This window comes from Schistocerca serialis, chromosome 1 (genome assembly GCF_023864345.2).
Source record: "Schistocerca serialis cubense isolate TAMUIC-IGC-003099 chromosome 1, iqSchSeri2.2, whole genome shotgun sequence".
Taxonomy (NCBI): domain Eukaryota; kingdom Metazoa; phylum Arthropoda; class Insecta; order Orthoptera; family Acrididae; genus Schistocerca; species Schistocerca serialis.
In genome coordinates, this window is record NC_064638.1 from 770,880,541 (window position 1) to 770,894,580 (window position 14,040).

Genomic DNA, 14,040 nt, shown 5'->3' on the forward strand with positions numbered 1-14,040 from the left:
GCAGGAGAGAATACACGGAACACTTGTTCATCCACTGCTTGAATACTGCTCACCGGTGTGGGATCCGTACCAGATAGGGTTGATAGAAGAGATAGAGAAGATCCGACGGAGAGCAGCGCGCGTTGTTATAGGATCATTTAGTAATCGCGTAAGTGTTACGGAGATGACAGATAAACTCCAGTGGAAGACTCTGCAAGAGAGACGCTCAGTAGCTCGGTACGGGCTTTTATTGAAGTTTCGAGAACATACCCTTACCGTGGAGTCAAGCAGTATATTGCTCCCTCCTACGTATATCTCGCGAAGAAACCATGAGGATAAAATCAGAGAAATTAGAGCCCACACAGTGGCATACTGACAATCTTTCTTTCCACGAACAATACGAGACTGGAATAGAAGGGAGAACCGATAGAGGTACTCAAAGTACCCTCCGCCACACACCATGAGGTAGCTTGCGGAGTATGGATGTAGATGTAGAACTGCAGACGATGCGAAGGACTGTCGCTGCCAAAACATGCGTCATAGAACGCAATAACTTGGCGGTACAAACGTTGAAGAATATCTCTCTTGAAGTGCCATGCATTGTGGCCGAGCGGTTCTAGGCCCTTCCGTCCGGAACCGCGCTGCTGCTACGGTCGCAGGTTCGAATCCTGGCGGGGGCATGCATGTGTGTGATGTCCTTAGGTTAGTTAGGTTTAAGTAGTTCTAAGTCTAGGGGACTGATGACCTTAGACGTTAAGTCCCATAGTACTTAGAGCCATTTTAACGATTTTTTGAAGTGCCACGCTATATTTTATTCGTCGTTGAGTTCAAACATAATGTAAACAAACTGACGGCGCAGCACGCTCAACAACTGGTCGGGTGCAGTGCATCTACTCCAGACGTAGTGGAACTGGAAAGGGGTCCCAGTTATCTAGTAGTTATTTCGTTGTTGTTCTAGCGTGAATGACAGTGAGGCACGTTTCACCATGTTGAATGCTTAACCTATATTCTTTCAGATCTCATTAAATACTGCTCCGTCATTATTACTCGTGTGGTATTGTCATTCTTACGTGTGAAGTTGCTTTGTGTTCGATGGCGAAACAACATAGGCTGGGCAAACAGTTAAAAAGCAGCAAGAAACAGGTGGTGCTTAGTGTATGCCCAGATTTGCCATTATTTCATTATTGTTGCTAACTGTACTCTGTGGAATTTGAAGTTAGACTGTTTCCCTGCTGTACATCTTTTTCTGAATTACATGTACAGGTAATTTGACGTTAGGTTCTTCGTTTGCTACAATAATTTAATGCAGTCTTTTGTGGCTCACTGGTTCAGTGGTCAAGTGTCACAAAAATGATCTAAAGGTCTCGGTTTCGATTTTTATCTGTCACTTTTCACCTGTTTTACCGCTGAAACTATTTGTAAATGAGAAAAATTCCGAGCTGCACTGTGATTTGGAATCCACATTAAACTGCAGGTATCCTTGTGAGTAGCTAAGTCAATTTAAACGTCGGAGATAGGAAACGGAATACCACCTCTAATAGGACCATGGCTAGTAAAGTACTTTGGTATTTAACCCAGCCTTCGGGGTGTCCTCGCCTCGCACGGAACCCAGAAGCTGCAGTGCAAAACGTATCAGCCGGCAAGGCGACGTGCGAACCGCGAGACTGCAGCATGAACGTGCTGCAATAATCGTACGCGGCTGTACTCCACAGGGTGTAATTTGTTTTCCGCGTGGAGAGTCCATTGAGTAACAACAAACACGGAAGAATATACAGCACATATTTTACTTTCATGTTAAACTTACGGTATACAGAGTGTTGGGAAATTCCTTTTAAAAACTTCAGTGACTTGTAGAGGAGAGTGAGTAGATAATATTTTGAATAGGAACCCCGTTACGTTCTACGACAGTTTCAGTTCAGATGTGTAACGTGACCGTCAGTCGAGGGAAGAGTTGTCTCAGAACTGTTTGTCCTGGTATGCACTAGGTTAGAGAGGACGACGTGTATTACGTGTGGCCGAGGTCCACGAGAAAGACAGGCCACGGCGCGTACGGTACGTCCCGTAGGTAGGGCTGAGCTCGCTCGCTCAACTCATCAAACAAAAAGCGTTTCTAAGTCTTTTAACTCGCAAATGGGTGTGTACGTACTAACGATAATTGCATCTTCCCCTGGAATCTGCTATTATGAAGTCTTACTGATCACTAATCGTACAATACAATTTAGGATCAATTCTTGACATACGTGGTATAATGATTTTTTTTACAGGATTTAGTCTCTTCTGCGTAACAGCCCCCATTTCATACACGATGTGGTGCCTTATGCAACAGATAATAATTTTGGCATGATTTTAATTTTATTGTACTCCAGTAAAGCTGTAACAAATTATTAGTAGGCCTATGGACTGCCAATCATTGTAGGACTGTAAGACTCCATAGTAATGAATTCCAGTAGATGATGAATCCTCGTTTTTACATACACACGGAGTTACGAGTTAAAAGATGCAGAAGCGCAGTTCGTCTGCTGAATTGAGCGAGCGAAGCCGGCCGGTGTGGCCGTGCGGTTCTAGGCGCTACAGTCTGGAACCGAGCGACCGCTACGGTCGCAGGTTAGAATCCTGCCTCGGGCATGGATGTGTGTGATGTCCTTAGGTGAGCTAGGTTTAATTAGTTCTAAGTTCTAGACGACTGATGACCTCAGAAGTTAAGTCGCAAAGTGCTCAGAGCCATTTGAACTATTTTGAGCGAGCGAGCTGGCTCTGCCTATCTCCGTGACGCACGCGGCACGACTTGTTTTTATCGTGAGTCTCGCGTCAGACGGTCACATGATGTCAAGTGGGATGGAGAGCGTGTACCGGAACATGCTTCGTAGGTACAATGTCTGTAACAACGTTGGTGCTCGCTGCATCGAGCCACTGTTGTAACGCATCGGTACTGTTCTGTGCGTATAGTATGCTGGGTTCTTTTCTGTTTTGGAATAATGTGAAGATGTAATATTTAAGTGTTAATACAAACAAATGTGCATAAGTGATAATGGCTGTTTCGTTATCTTTCCTTTCAAATTGTAACCTAATAATTGTACTGCGTCATGCCTAATGCAGTTCTTCAAGCAGACGTGGATGAGTTAAACATCTGAATTGAAACCATCATAAAACTGAAGAGGTACGTTTCGGAACATGTGTTCCTATTCAAAATACAGGGTGTATCAAAAACAATCATCCAATTTAAAAAATCATAAATATTATGTTAATCAAACTATGAAAAATCCAGCATGGTATGTAACAGTATTATGACGACTGTCACGAATAAAACTTTCGGCCAGTAAAGCCTTTGAGCGTGAACAACGTAGTGTTGGAAAGAGCAAACTCTCGAGATGTACATGGTTCCCGCTAGGCAGCAGCAGTATGCGCCCGCCTCAGTTCCAGTAAAAATGGTGTCGGGACAACAGAAAGCGTGTTGCGCAGTGCGGGTCAGTAATAACTGTTCAGCGTGACTTTCGTACTAGATATGGTTTGGATCCCCCTACAGCACAGAGTATTAGACAATGGCATGAACAATTCCGAGAAACAAGTTGTTTGTGTAAAGGCAGATCGCCTGGCAGTCCCCGTGTGTCTGACACAGACGTTGAACGCATCCGCCATAGTTGCACAAGGAGTCCGCAAAAATCCGTTCGCCGTGCAGCTCGACAGCTCAACATGCCTCCGATGTTCATCTGGCGCGCGTTTCGTCGACGTTTACACATGAAACCATACAAAATTCAGCCATTGCAAGCTCTTCGTGAAAGTGACAAACAACAACGTGTGGAGTTCTGTAATTTCGTTCTTGGCAAGATGGAGGATGACAGTTTTCTTCCACGCTTAGTGTTTAGTGACGATGCAACATTCCATTTAAATGGAGACGTGAACTGTCATAATGTGAGAATATGGGGCACGGAACAACCACATGAAGTTGTACAACATGGGAAGGACTCTCCAAAATTTAATATGTTTTGTGCAGTTTCATCGGAAAAAGTGTTCAGGAAGCACATATCTCGATATGCTTCAGAACTTTCTTTTCCCACACTTGGAGACTGATTCGAACGACTTCTTTTACGAACAAGATGTGCACCGCCACACTGTCATGTGAAAGTGTGGGAATTTGTAAATCAAAGGATTACTGGACGATAGTAATAATATTGAGCGTATGGCACTGGTGGCCGGGAGACCCCTCGCGGGGCGGTTCGGCCGCCGCTCCACAAGTTCTTTAACGCCACTACGGTGACTTCCTCATTTGGATGAAATAATGATGAAAGACACACAACACCCAGTCATCTCGAGGCAGAGAAAATCCCTGACCCCGCCGGGAATCGAACCCGGGAGCCGGGAAGCAAGAACGCTACCGCAAGACCACGAGCCGCGTACTACTGAACGATGGATCGGTAGAACTGGACCAAACGCTTCAGCCTTAAATTACTGGGCTCCAAGGTCACTGGACCTGACTCTATGTGATTACTTATTGTGGGGGTTTATAATAGACTCTGTTTATGTGCCTTCATTACCAACAACAATGAATGAACTGAGACATCGCATAACAGCAGCTGTGGAAGCTGCAACTCAAGACGTGCTCGCTGCAGTGTGGGAACAATTTGAATACCGCATTGAGATATGCCATTCATCTCAAGGGGGCATATTGAACACCTGTCAAAAGGTATGAGAAAAAAGGCTTTTGAGTTTCCCGTTCATCAAAAAACAAAATTCGTTGTATATTTTTATGAGTTTCGGAAATACAGACGTGCCAAATCGGATGATTTATTTTTTTTGTTACACCCTGTACATATTGTGTACCCCTACAAGTCCGCCGGCCGTGGTGGCCGAGCGGTTCTAGGCGGTCTGAAACCGCGCTGCTGCTACGGTCGCAGGCTCGAATCCTGCCTCGGGCATGGGTGTGTGTGATGTCCTTAGGTTAGTTAGGTTTAAGTAGTTCTAAAGTCTAGGGGACTGATGACCTCAGCTGTTAAGTCCCATTGTGCTCAGAGCCATCTACATCTACATCTGCATGATTACTCTGCAATTCACATTTAAGTGCTTGGCAGAGGGTTCATCGAACCACAATCATACTATCTCTCTACCATTCCACTCCCAAACAGCGCGCGGGAAAAATGAACACCTAAACCTTTCTGTTCGAGTTCTGATTTCTCTTATTTTATTTTGATGATCATTCCTACCTATGTAGGTTGGGATCAACAAAATATCTTTGCATTCGGAATAGAAAGTTGGTGACAAAAATTTCGTAAATAGATCTCGCCGTGACGGAAAACGTCTTTGCTTTAATGACTTCCATCCCAACTCACGTATCATATCTGTCACACTCTCTCCCCTATTACGTGATAATACAAAACGAGCTGCCCTGTTTTGCACCCTTTCGATGTCCTCCGTCAATCCCACCTGGTAAGGATCCCACACCGCGCAGCAACATTCTAACAGAGGACGAACGAGTGTAGTGTAAGCTGTCTCTTTAGTGGACTTGTTGCATCTTCTAAGTGTCCTGCCAATGAAACGCAACCTTTGGCTCACCTTCCCCGCAATATTATCTATGTGGTCTTTCCAACTGAAGTTGTTCGTAATTTTAACATCCAGGTACTTAGTTGAATTGACAGCCTTGAGAATTGTACTATTTATCGAGTAATCGAATTCCAACGGATTTCTTTTGGAACTCATGTGGATCACCTTACACTTTTCATTATTTAGCGTCAACTGCCACCTGCCACACCATACAGCAATCTTTTCTAAATCGCTTTGCAACTGATAGTGGTCTTCGGATGACCTTACTAGACAAGTCTTAGAACTTTGTAACAGTAATTTCCGAACACCCTGTCTGTAATATCTTGGGTGTTGACAGGGACTACGACCTGCTGCTTGAGGGACAGCCGATCGCAGTGGTGGGACAGACGAGAGGGCAGCTGTTTGTGTGGCAGCGGCAGCACGCGAGTCTGACCAGCGGCTGGGTCGAGCGGCAAAAAGTGGGTCGGGCCGCAGACAGCCTAAACGATGACAATTACGCGCCAGCGGCTAATTACACCGTTCGCAGCCTGCAGTCACGTCGGAAACGAAGCCGCGGCTGACACCCAAAGTGCCAGGTCGGACTTCGGCGACAGCGCCCGCACCATGCGAAAGAGCCGCAGCTGCCAACTCTGACGCCGGGTTCCGGGAAACCAGCATCGCCGGCCGCCGCTTCCGTCACTCCGTGTGATATCGCGGCGATAAACAGCTTCAGACGCGAGTAGTTGTTATTATCTCTCTACACTGTTCTGCATTCTAATCGATGGCTTCCACAGATCATAAAACTTTATGAAATACAAAGGAAATTTTTATGGGCTGCGTAGGATTTATTTTAAATTTATTATACCGGACTAGTATTGAACCACAGACTGTTTGGGACAGAATTACAATGCTATCGGTAAATTTAAAAGCTTTTAACCTTCTTCCTGAACTTTAATTCCCTTCCCAGATTTCTTCAAAATGGTTCAAATGGTTCTGAGCACTATGGGACTTAACATCTGTGGTCATCAGTCCCCTAGAACTTAGAACTACTTAAACCTAACTAACCTAAGGACATCACACACATCCATGCCCGAGGCAGGATTCGAACCTGCGACCGTAGCAGTCACTCGGTTCCGGACTGCGCGCCTAGAACCGCTAGACCACCGCGGCCGGCCAGATTTCTTCCCTGTTTGCTTTACTGCATGCTTAGTGCACAGATTGAATAACAGTGGGGACTGGCTGCCGACCTATCTCACTCCCTTTTCAATCACTGCTGCCGTTTCACGTCCTTCGAATCTTATATCTCCAATGTGCTTCCTGTACAAGTTGCAACTACCCTTTCGTTTCCTGCATTTTTATCCCTGCTATCTTCAGAATGTCGTCGAGTCTATTCCAGTGTACATTGTCAATAGCATACTGTAGATCTGCAAATGCTACAAGCGTGGGTTTGCCTTTAGTTAACCTACATTCTAAGATAAGTAGTAGGGTCAGTGTTCCATCGCTTGTTTCTATATTTCTCCAGAAATCCTTTAGGAATCCTCCATTTTGCCAGATTCCAGGGCATGAGTTTCAGAACAGACATGTTTTGCAGTCTACGTTAATATATTTCATTAGTATGCCTCCAAGACAAATGTTTCTTCATCATAATTGTCTCATGTATATAGGATGCACACACTAAAGGCGCGTTTAATCACCACATACTGCAGCACACGGTATTTGAACTCTAACTACCGTTTTCACGGCAGCATAGTTACTGCGAGGACTCCTCAAAAGCCAGCCGCGGTGGCCGATCGATTCTAGGCTCTTCAGTCCGGAGCCGCGCGGCTGCTATGGTCGCAGGTTCGAATCCTGCCTCGGGCATGGACGTGTGTGACGTCCTTAGGTTAGTTAGGTTTACGTAGTTCTAAGCTCTAGGGGACTGATGACCTCAGATGTTAAGTCCCATAGTGCTCAGAGCCATTTTCTTTGGACTCCTCAAGAAAACTCAAGACAATTTTTCTGCAGTCTTCTCAGGAAGCTGCGTAGATATAATCAGCTATACGTCCGTTAATATAGGCGTTAAAATATCATTATTTGACTAAATATTAATCGAAAGGTTAGATACGGCAATTCATGTACTGATATTTTCTTTAATTTTGATGTTGTTGGTAAATGTTTCTCTGAGCTCTTTGATCACTGACAAGCTTTTGTTATTATATAATTTAGTACATATGTGAGGACATCATCAATACAAAGATGTGCATTTTTTAACACTGTGCATTGTTTTCATAAAACCGAATTGGAAGAATACGAAGTTATCGTGCTTATGGCCCTAATTAATGCCACGCCAGTCAGATGTAGTGCCTATTGTAATTATACAAGAATAGGTCCTATATAACAGCACTGAAACAAACGCATTCATTTCGTGACACATCTTCTTAGCGTCTTCGGCTATTAAGTGGCAAGGTCTCTAGGACTTCCTTAAAATCCCATTAGCAAATTTCTGGCGCACTGCACCTGTTCATCACATTATTCCACATATTCAAGAAATTTTCGTAAGCGGAGACTCATGATAGACTCTAATATTAGGAGCGAGAACAATCATTTCCGTTTTCTCACCATTAATGAAGTCCCATACTGTGTTTTCTTTAATGCAATGTACAACAACTATATGAACATAAAAGAAATACAAATACCTTGCTGTGAAACTTAAGAAATTATCGCACGATTCGAAAGGCAATAAGCTCCGCTCGTCCATTTACCGGGCCCAACACACGACCTGATTAGCAATTCAGATTTCTTCCCCTCGTTTTATCCGGTTTTATTCTCAATAAACTGGCGAAACAGTCTCTTTTGGGTTTTATTTATTACTTATACAACACAAACAATGCGTGGCAGGTGTTTTTGAAGGTTCTACTTGAATTTTTGTACTATCGTAGTTCTTTGGCTCAATGACTGCTTTCACAAATGTGGAATAGACTAAAGAGCTTCGGAGATGAAATAAACAATTCCTTAATTTTAGAACAGTCTTGAATATGGGGAACGAAATTTTGTTTTCTGATGGACGTGATATTTACAAGTACCAAATCTTAACGATGGTAACTTATCTTAGTAATTACTGTTTACAGCGTTGAAACTAACGAAAAAGTACTGGGAAGAGCCGCGAATGTGAGAAATCCCATACAACGAGAAAAGAAAAAGCTTTTCAACAAACGTCAGTATCTGAAATTAATGGTAAGTACCGACTTCAAAAAATCTGAATAGCTAGAACCTTTACGTAGGGAGAGGACAAATCCCAGAATAAAGTGAGAAATCTAATCTCTTTTGAATACCTTATATTTTTCGAGCTTTTTATTTCTTATGTTTCTTTAAATTTGTGATCCACCCTATCACAATTCGCACTTGGTACATTGTACGGCAATTTCGCGTCACAATTCAACGGAAACACTGTTTGAAGGAACATACCCTACCTTAGCTAAGCTATTCCATCCTTCCATTGGATATCGTTAAACGTAAATGTCGTGTGACTAGGGCCTCCCGTCGGGTAGGCCGTTCGTAGGGTGCAAGTCTTCCGATTTGACGCCACTTCGGTGACTTGCGCGTCGATGGGGATGAAATGATGACGATTAGGACAACACAACAACCAGTCCCTGAGCGGAGAAAATCTCCGACCCACCCGGGGGGGGGGGGGGGGGGGTGAGGGGGGGGAGCGGATCTCGTTTACAAATGTGTGTCTGTCGAGTCGAGGGTGGTCATTTCAAAGTTTTCAGTACGTACAAATACGAATAGTTTAGGCTTGACGATGTCTTGTGTACACTGTGTGCTACGTACCGATTATTACGCTTATGACACATAGCACTGTATTTATTTTCTTCATAAAAACCCCAGCAAGAAAACTATGTGTTGGATTCATCACAAATTTTTCCGCGATATTGCTATCCATATGGAGAATAACGAATGTTTCAGTATTTCTACTACTCTATTACAGTAATATCTAACCTTTTTTATCAATTATTATATGTAGTAAACAGGAATGCGGATCACACAGCTCCTTGCAGCGGACGTACCGAAACACAGAAGGCCGATATTCCTTTACTGCAGATATTTGCTTTACGCTACGTAGATGTATAATTGCCGTTCTGTCTGAACACGTGCACTTGGTGACTACATAAAAGACCAGTAATTCGCACTTTCAGTGATCATTTTTGGAGTACCTACACCGTTTTTATTTATTTTTATTTTTCTGACTGATTTAGGAAGAGATTTGTATAAAAAAAGATTATTCAAAATAGGTTATATGGTGTAACAGGTAGTAGCTTCGAGCACTTCTATACACGTTTCAAACTGATTTAGAGACTTATACATAAAATGTGCAACAAAATTGACATTGACGTTATTTTTAACAATATACCCCCCTGAATTTCCTATTACTTTGTCCCTGCATTGCTTCATTAGCAGCAGCGAAATCTTTACATTTCTGCAGAACATGGTGCTGATGCCAGCGTAACGTTATATAACTTTTTTTAATAGGCAGCTTCATTAAGGCCGAATGGCTGTGGAAAAAATGATACGGGGCCTAAAACTCGCAAATGTATCCTAAACAATAGCCTATATATTAGTTTGTGTTACATCTACAGTTCCTAGCTATAACAGGGAAAAGTAATAAGTTTATAAACACGGTAATTGGAAACGCAGTAACTCACAGCATATCTTTAATGCATTCCTCAAAGATTTTTTAAAATTATATTTGTGGCTTTCTGACGTAATCTACTCAGTCAGCCTTTGATACATGATGTGCTACAATTTAACTGACGTAATGTCCGATCGCACAAACACGTCCACCCATGAGTCATATAGAATATTTACACTATTTGTAAACATGGAAATTACGTCAAGTGTTCAACAGCTAAAAAGTCGTATCTACATTTATACAGTGACACATCATGCTTTATAAGCACTTGCTCTATATTTTCAATGTTTGCATAAAAAATTCGCGTTAGCAAATGTAATTACTACCACGTTTACAACAGCTTATGATTAAAAATTGTCGCAGTGCTAGAAATATGTATGCAACAATTCGATACAAGCTTAATAACGGATGAATAACGTTTCGCTCGACAAAGCACACACAGGTTTTAATAATAATGATTTTGAGTATTTTCTTTACTGGAAATAATAAGTAAATATCAGAGCCCACATAAGCCTATAGAATAAAATTAAAAAAAGTATCTTTTAGTGAACAAAAAAATGCTGTTTTATTGCTGATAAATTTAAAGGTATGACGCAGTTAATATTTGCAGCCATTCTTTCTCAGTTGCTAATTCAATGTTATTTATCACCTAGATAAGCAGAAATCTCAACCATATTTTAAAACTGAGCTTTTATTATTGTTTTTATCAAACGTATATTTGCAATTTCAGTGTTCTACAAAGAAATAAAAGAGATAATTGTTATAATAAAAATATGTTGTTGTATATATGTAATGTTTTCTGCCAGCATATGTAGGTTGTCTTAATATTTACACTTCAAAATGATTAAGGGGACATTATATGTCCTATGGTGCCAATATTAAATTGTCACACTCTGTGGCCCATTACCTTAGACAGTTTATTTAGACACCAACTTCCAATTTCACATAATTAATGAATGAATTTTTGTTGACATACTAAACCAGAATTGTGAAAAAAATTGTAATATGGGGCGCGTAATGATATTTTTCTCAAATCTTTAAGTTTTATGGCAGAATTATATACATAAGATCTAAACAATATGCAATGTTTCTATTCTAGTTCCATATGTGTTGCATCTTATTCTTGGTATGCTATGAAAATTCCATGTTTCAGTCTTCAGTAATTTTTAAATTAACGGATCATTTATAGCAAATAAATTCCAAGCTACGGAGGGTTCAAAGATTTTTTAACTAAAAACCTTTACTCAGACTTACAGTACTGACTTCTTCATGCTCTACAACTGTCCTGACCCATATTCTCTGCCCCCTGCAGTGTCACAATCGCCCAGTGCTTGCCTTCTTCTTTTCTTTATTGCTGCTTTTGTCGTTTGTTGAGCAGCGAACTCTACTTGGCATAATCAGAGAACATCCGGCTTTCGCAGTTCTATATATGTGTTCTGCCCGTATCTCACTCCTATCGCCTCCATAACCTTCCCACCGTTAAAAGTTATTGCAGCACGAGAAACTGCTAACTTTAGAGTCATGAGCCTAACAAAACGTTGTTAGCCACATGGCACCACACGTTATTCATTTTCTGGGTCTTCCCACGTAAACATTTCTTTAGTAGTTCTAGAAATGCCAAATCTTTTTATATAGGTTCGATCGCCTCCATCACAGACAAAGGAAAAGAATTATAAGCTGGAAATGTATATAGATTACCAGAAAGTTTAGCTTGTGTATACTCACACCAAGCACTATAGTTATTTACACTTTCTTCACTGTTTGCACAAGCGTTTTCTGCAAATTCAGGCGTGACGTATGTTACCCGCAAATTTGCGTTCCTCAAACATACATTTACGCTTAGTCATTTCACATGCTGCTCGTATAAAAGAACAACATGTGCAGGTACACTACAGAAATCGTTGGGTAGCACACTATTTTTAAAGATACTATTGCCAGAAGCAAACGACTGATTTGTTTACTATTAATGCCAATATATTAGGTGCGATAGCGGCAGCAAAACGAGGCAGTTCACAGCTTTCTAGACTGTGTGATTTCCAAGATGTGACTTCAACTCAGTCGGCGTACATGAGATGGTGGAAATTGTCAGCCACATGATAAATTTAAAAGCATTATTTGAAGATCTTAACATTGTCTGTTGTTAGCGTATGACATACCTAAATGTTTAGGAAAGTCTTAACTGCATTATGGATTAGAAAACAAAATGTCAAATTTCATCGAATTTGACATACAATCTCCCCTTAAGATGCTCTCCTAGTAGTAATAATAATAATAATAATAATAATAATAATAATAATAATAATAATAATAATAACAGAAACAGACAAAATGTTATTACGGTAAAGAATATACTGAGAAACAGCAGAAAGATAAACGAAAATCAGTTTCCCATAATTTGCGAACGTAGTATTTTTTGCTTCGTCGTCAGCAAGAAGCAAACGTCTAACGGGTGTTTCGGTAGATTTGTTCCTTATTTAGGTTGACAGGAGAGACGTAATGTAGCCGCTAGGCAGGTACAGCAGTTGCTAGAAGCATGACGATAGCCGTCAGGCTAAATAATTCTGACTACCGTTACACCTCCTTTGAAGACGGTAAACTTACTTGCTTACTTACCGGAATATATTTAACGGAAAACTAAAAGCAGTGCCTGTTACAGTGCTCTTGAAACTTTTAATCTGCATAGCTGTGGCATAGAGGCAGATTTATGTTTTGCACAACGTTAATTTTTGAATCTCTGGTTATTTTGACAGACCTCGGCAATATGACGAAAAAACGGTGCTAAAAGTTTGTGTACCTGATCTTAAGACGACTACTGTAAGTGGAGATTTGAAGAAGAATTGCTGCATTGCAGCTACATCTATAGATACATCTACGGTAGTCACCTTGCAGAGGTAGAGAACGTGCTCTGCATCATTCCGCCCTCCTTCCCTATTATATTCTGGGAAGGTATTCTGGGAGAATGACTGTTGTTCAGCTTCCTCATCGGCTGAAATTTCTCTGCTTTTACAGTCATGGGCGTTTCACCAGCTATATGAGGAACGAAGTATCCCGTGATGAAACGTGTGGCCGTTCTTTCAATAGTCTCTATTTTCTCAATTCAACGTACCTAGTGACGGCTCTAGACTAACGAGCAGTACTCAAGAGACGGTTCAACGACGGTTTTAATCGAGGACATTTTCTTACGGTTCTTTGAATGAATCTGTCTGACATATTTCTTTCTTACAGCTTGTTTTATGTCGTCATTTTACTCAGGCTCCTAGAAGTTTGTTTTGAATATTTTCAGTAACTGATCGCAAAACGTGTAATTAAACATTAATGGATCCTACTGATTGTTTTTGTGCAGTATGTTACACTTGTTTACGTCGCTCGTCAACTGCGTCCCTGCGCCAAAATGTTCTCATTTCCACATCTTCCTGCACGTTGCTATAACTTTCTGACAATTTGAATTTCTTATGTGCAACAACGTTGTCAGCGAACAGACTCACTTATCTTCTAACGTTATTCACCGGCTCATTTATACATTATCTGTCTTTTCAGGGAATAATTTGATATTCATTGCAAATGCATCTGGGCTTTTAGTAGCTCGAATTTCACGTAGCAGACAAATATTGCAAGTGAAGAGATTGTTTTTATGTTAGCAACCTAAACGTTTTAGTCAATGTGACGTGTCGATAAAATTGTAATGATGTCAAAACAGTAGCTACTGCAATCTGCGGCGGTTAAATATGCTATAAACCATATAGTCCACAGTAGCACAATGAAAAAATGAGAAAAACGATAATTTTCCGTACGCAGATGAATAAGTAAGTATTTAGTATCTAAAAAAATGTGCTGGAGTGGAAAAAAACATTAATTACAAAAACTATTCTGCAAAATGG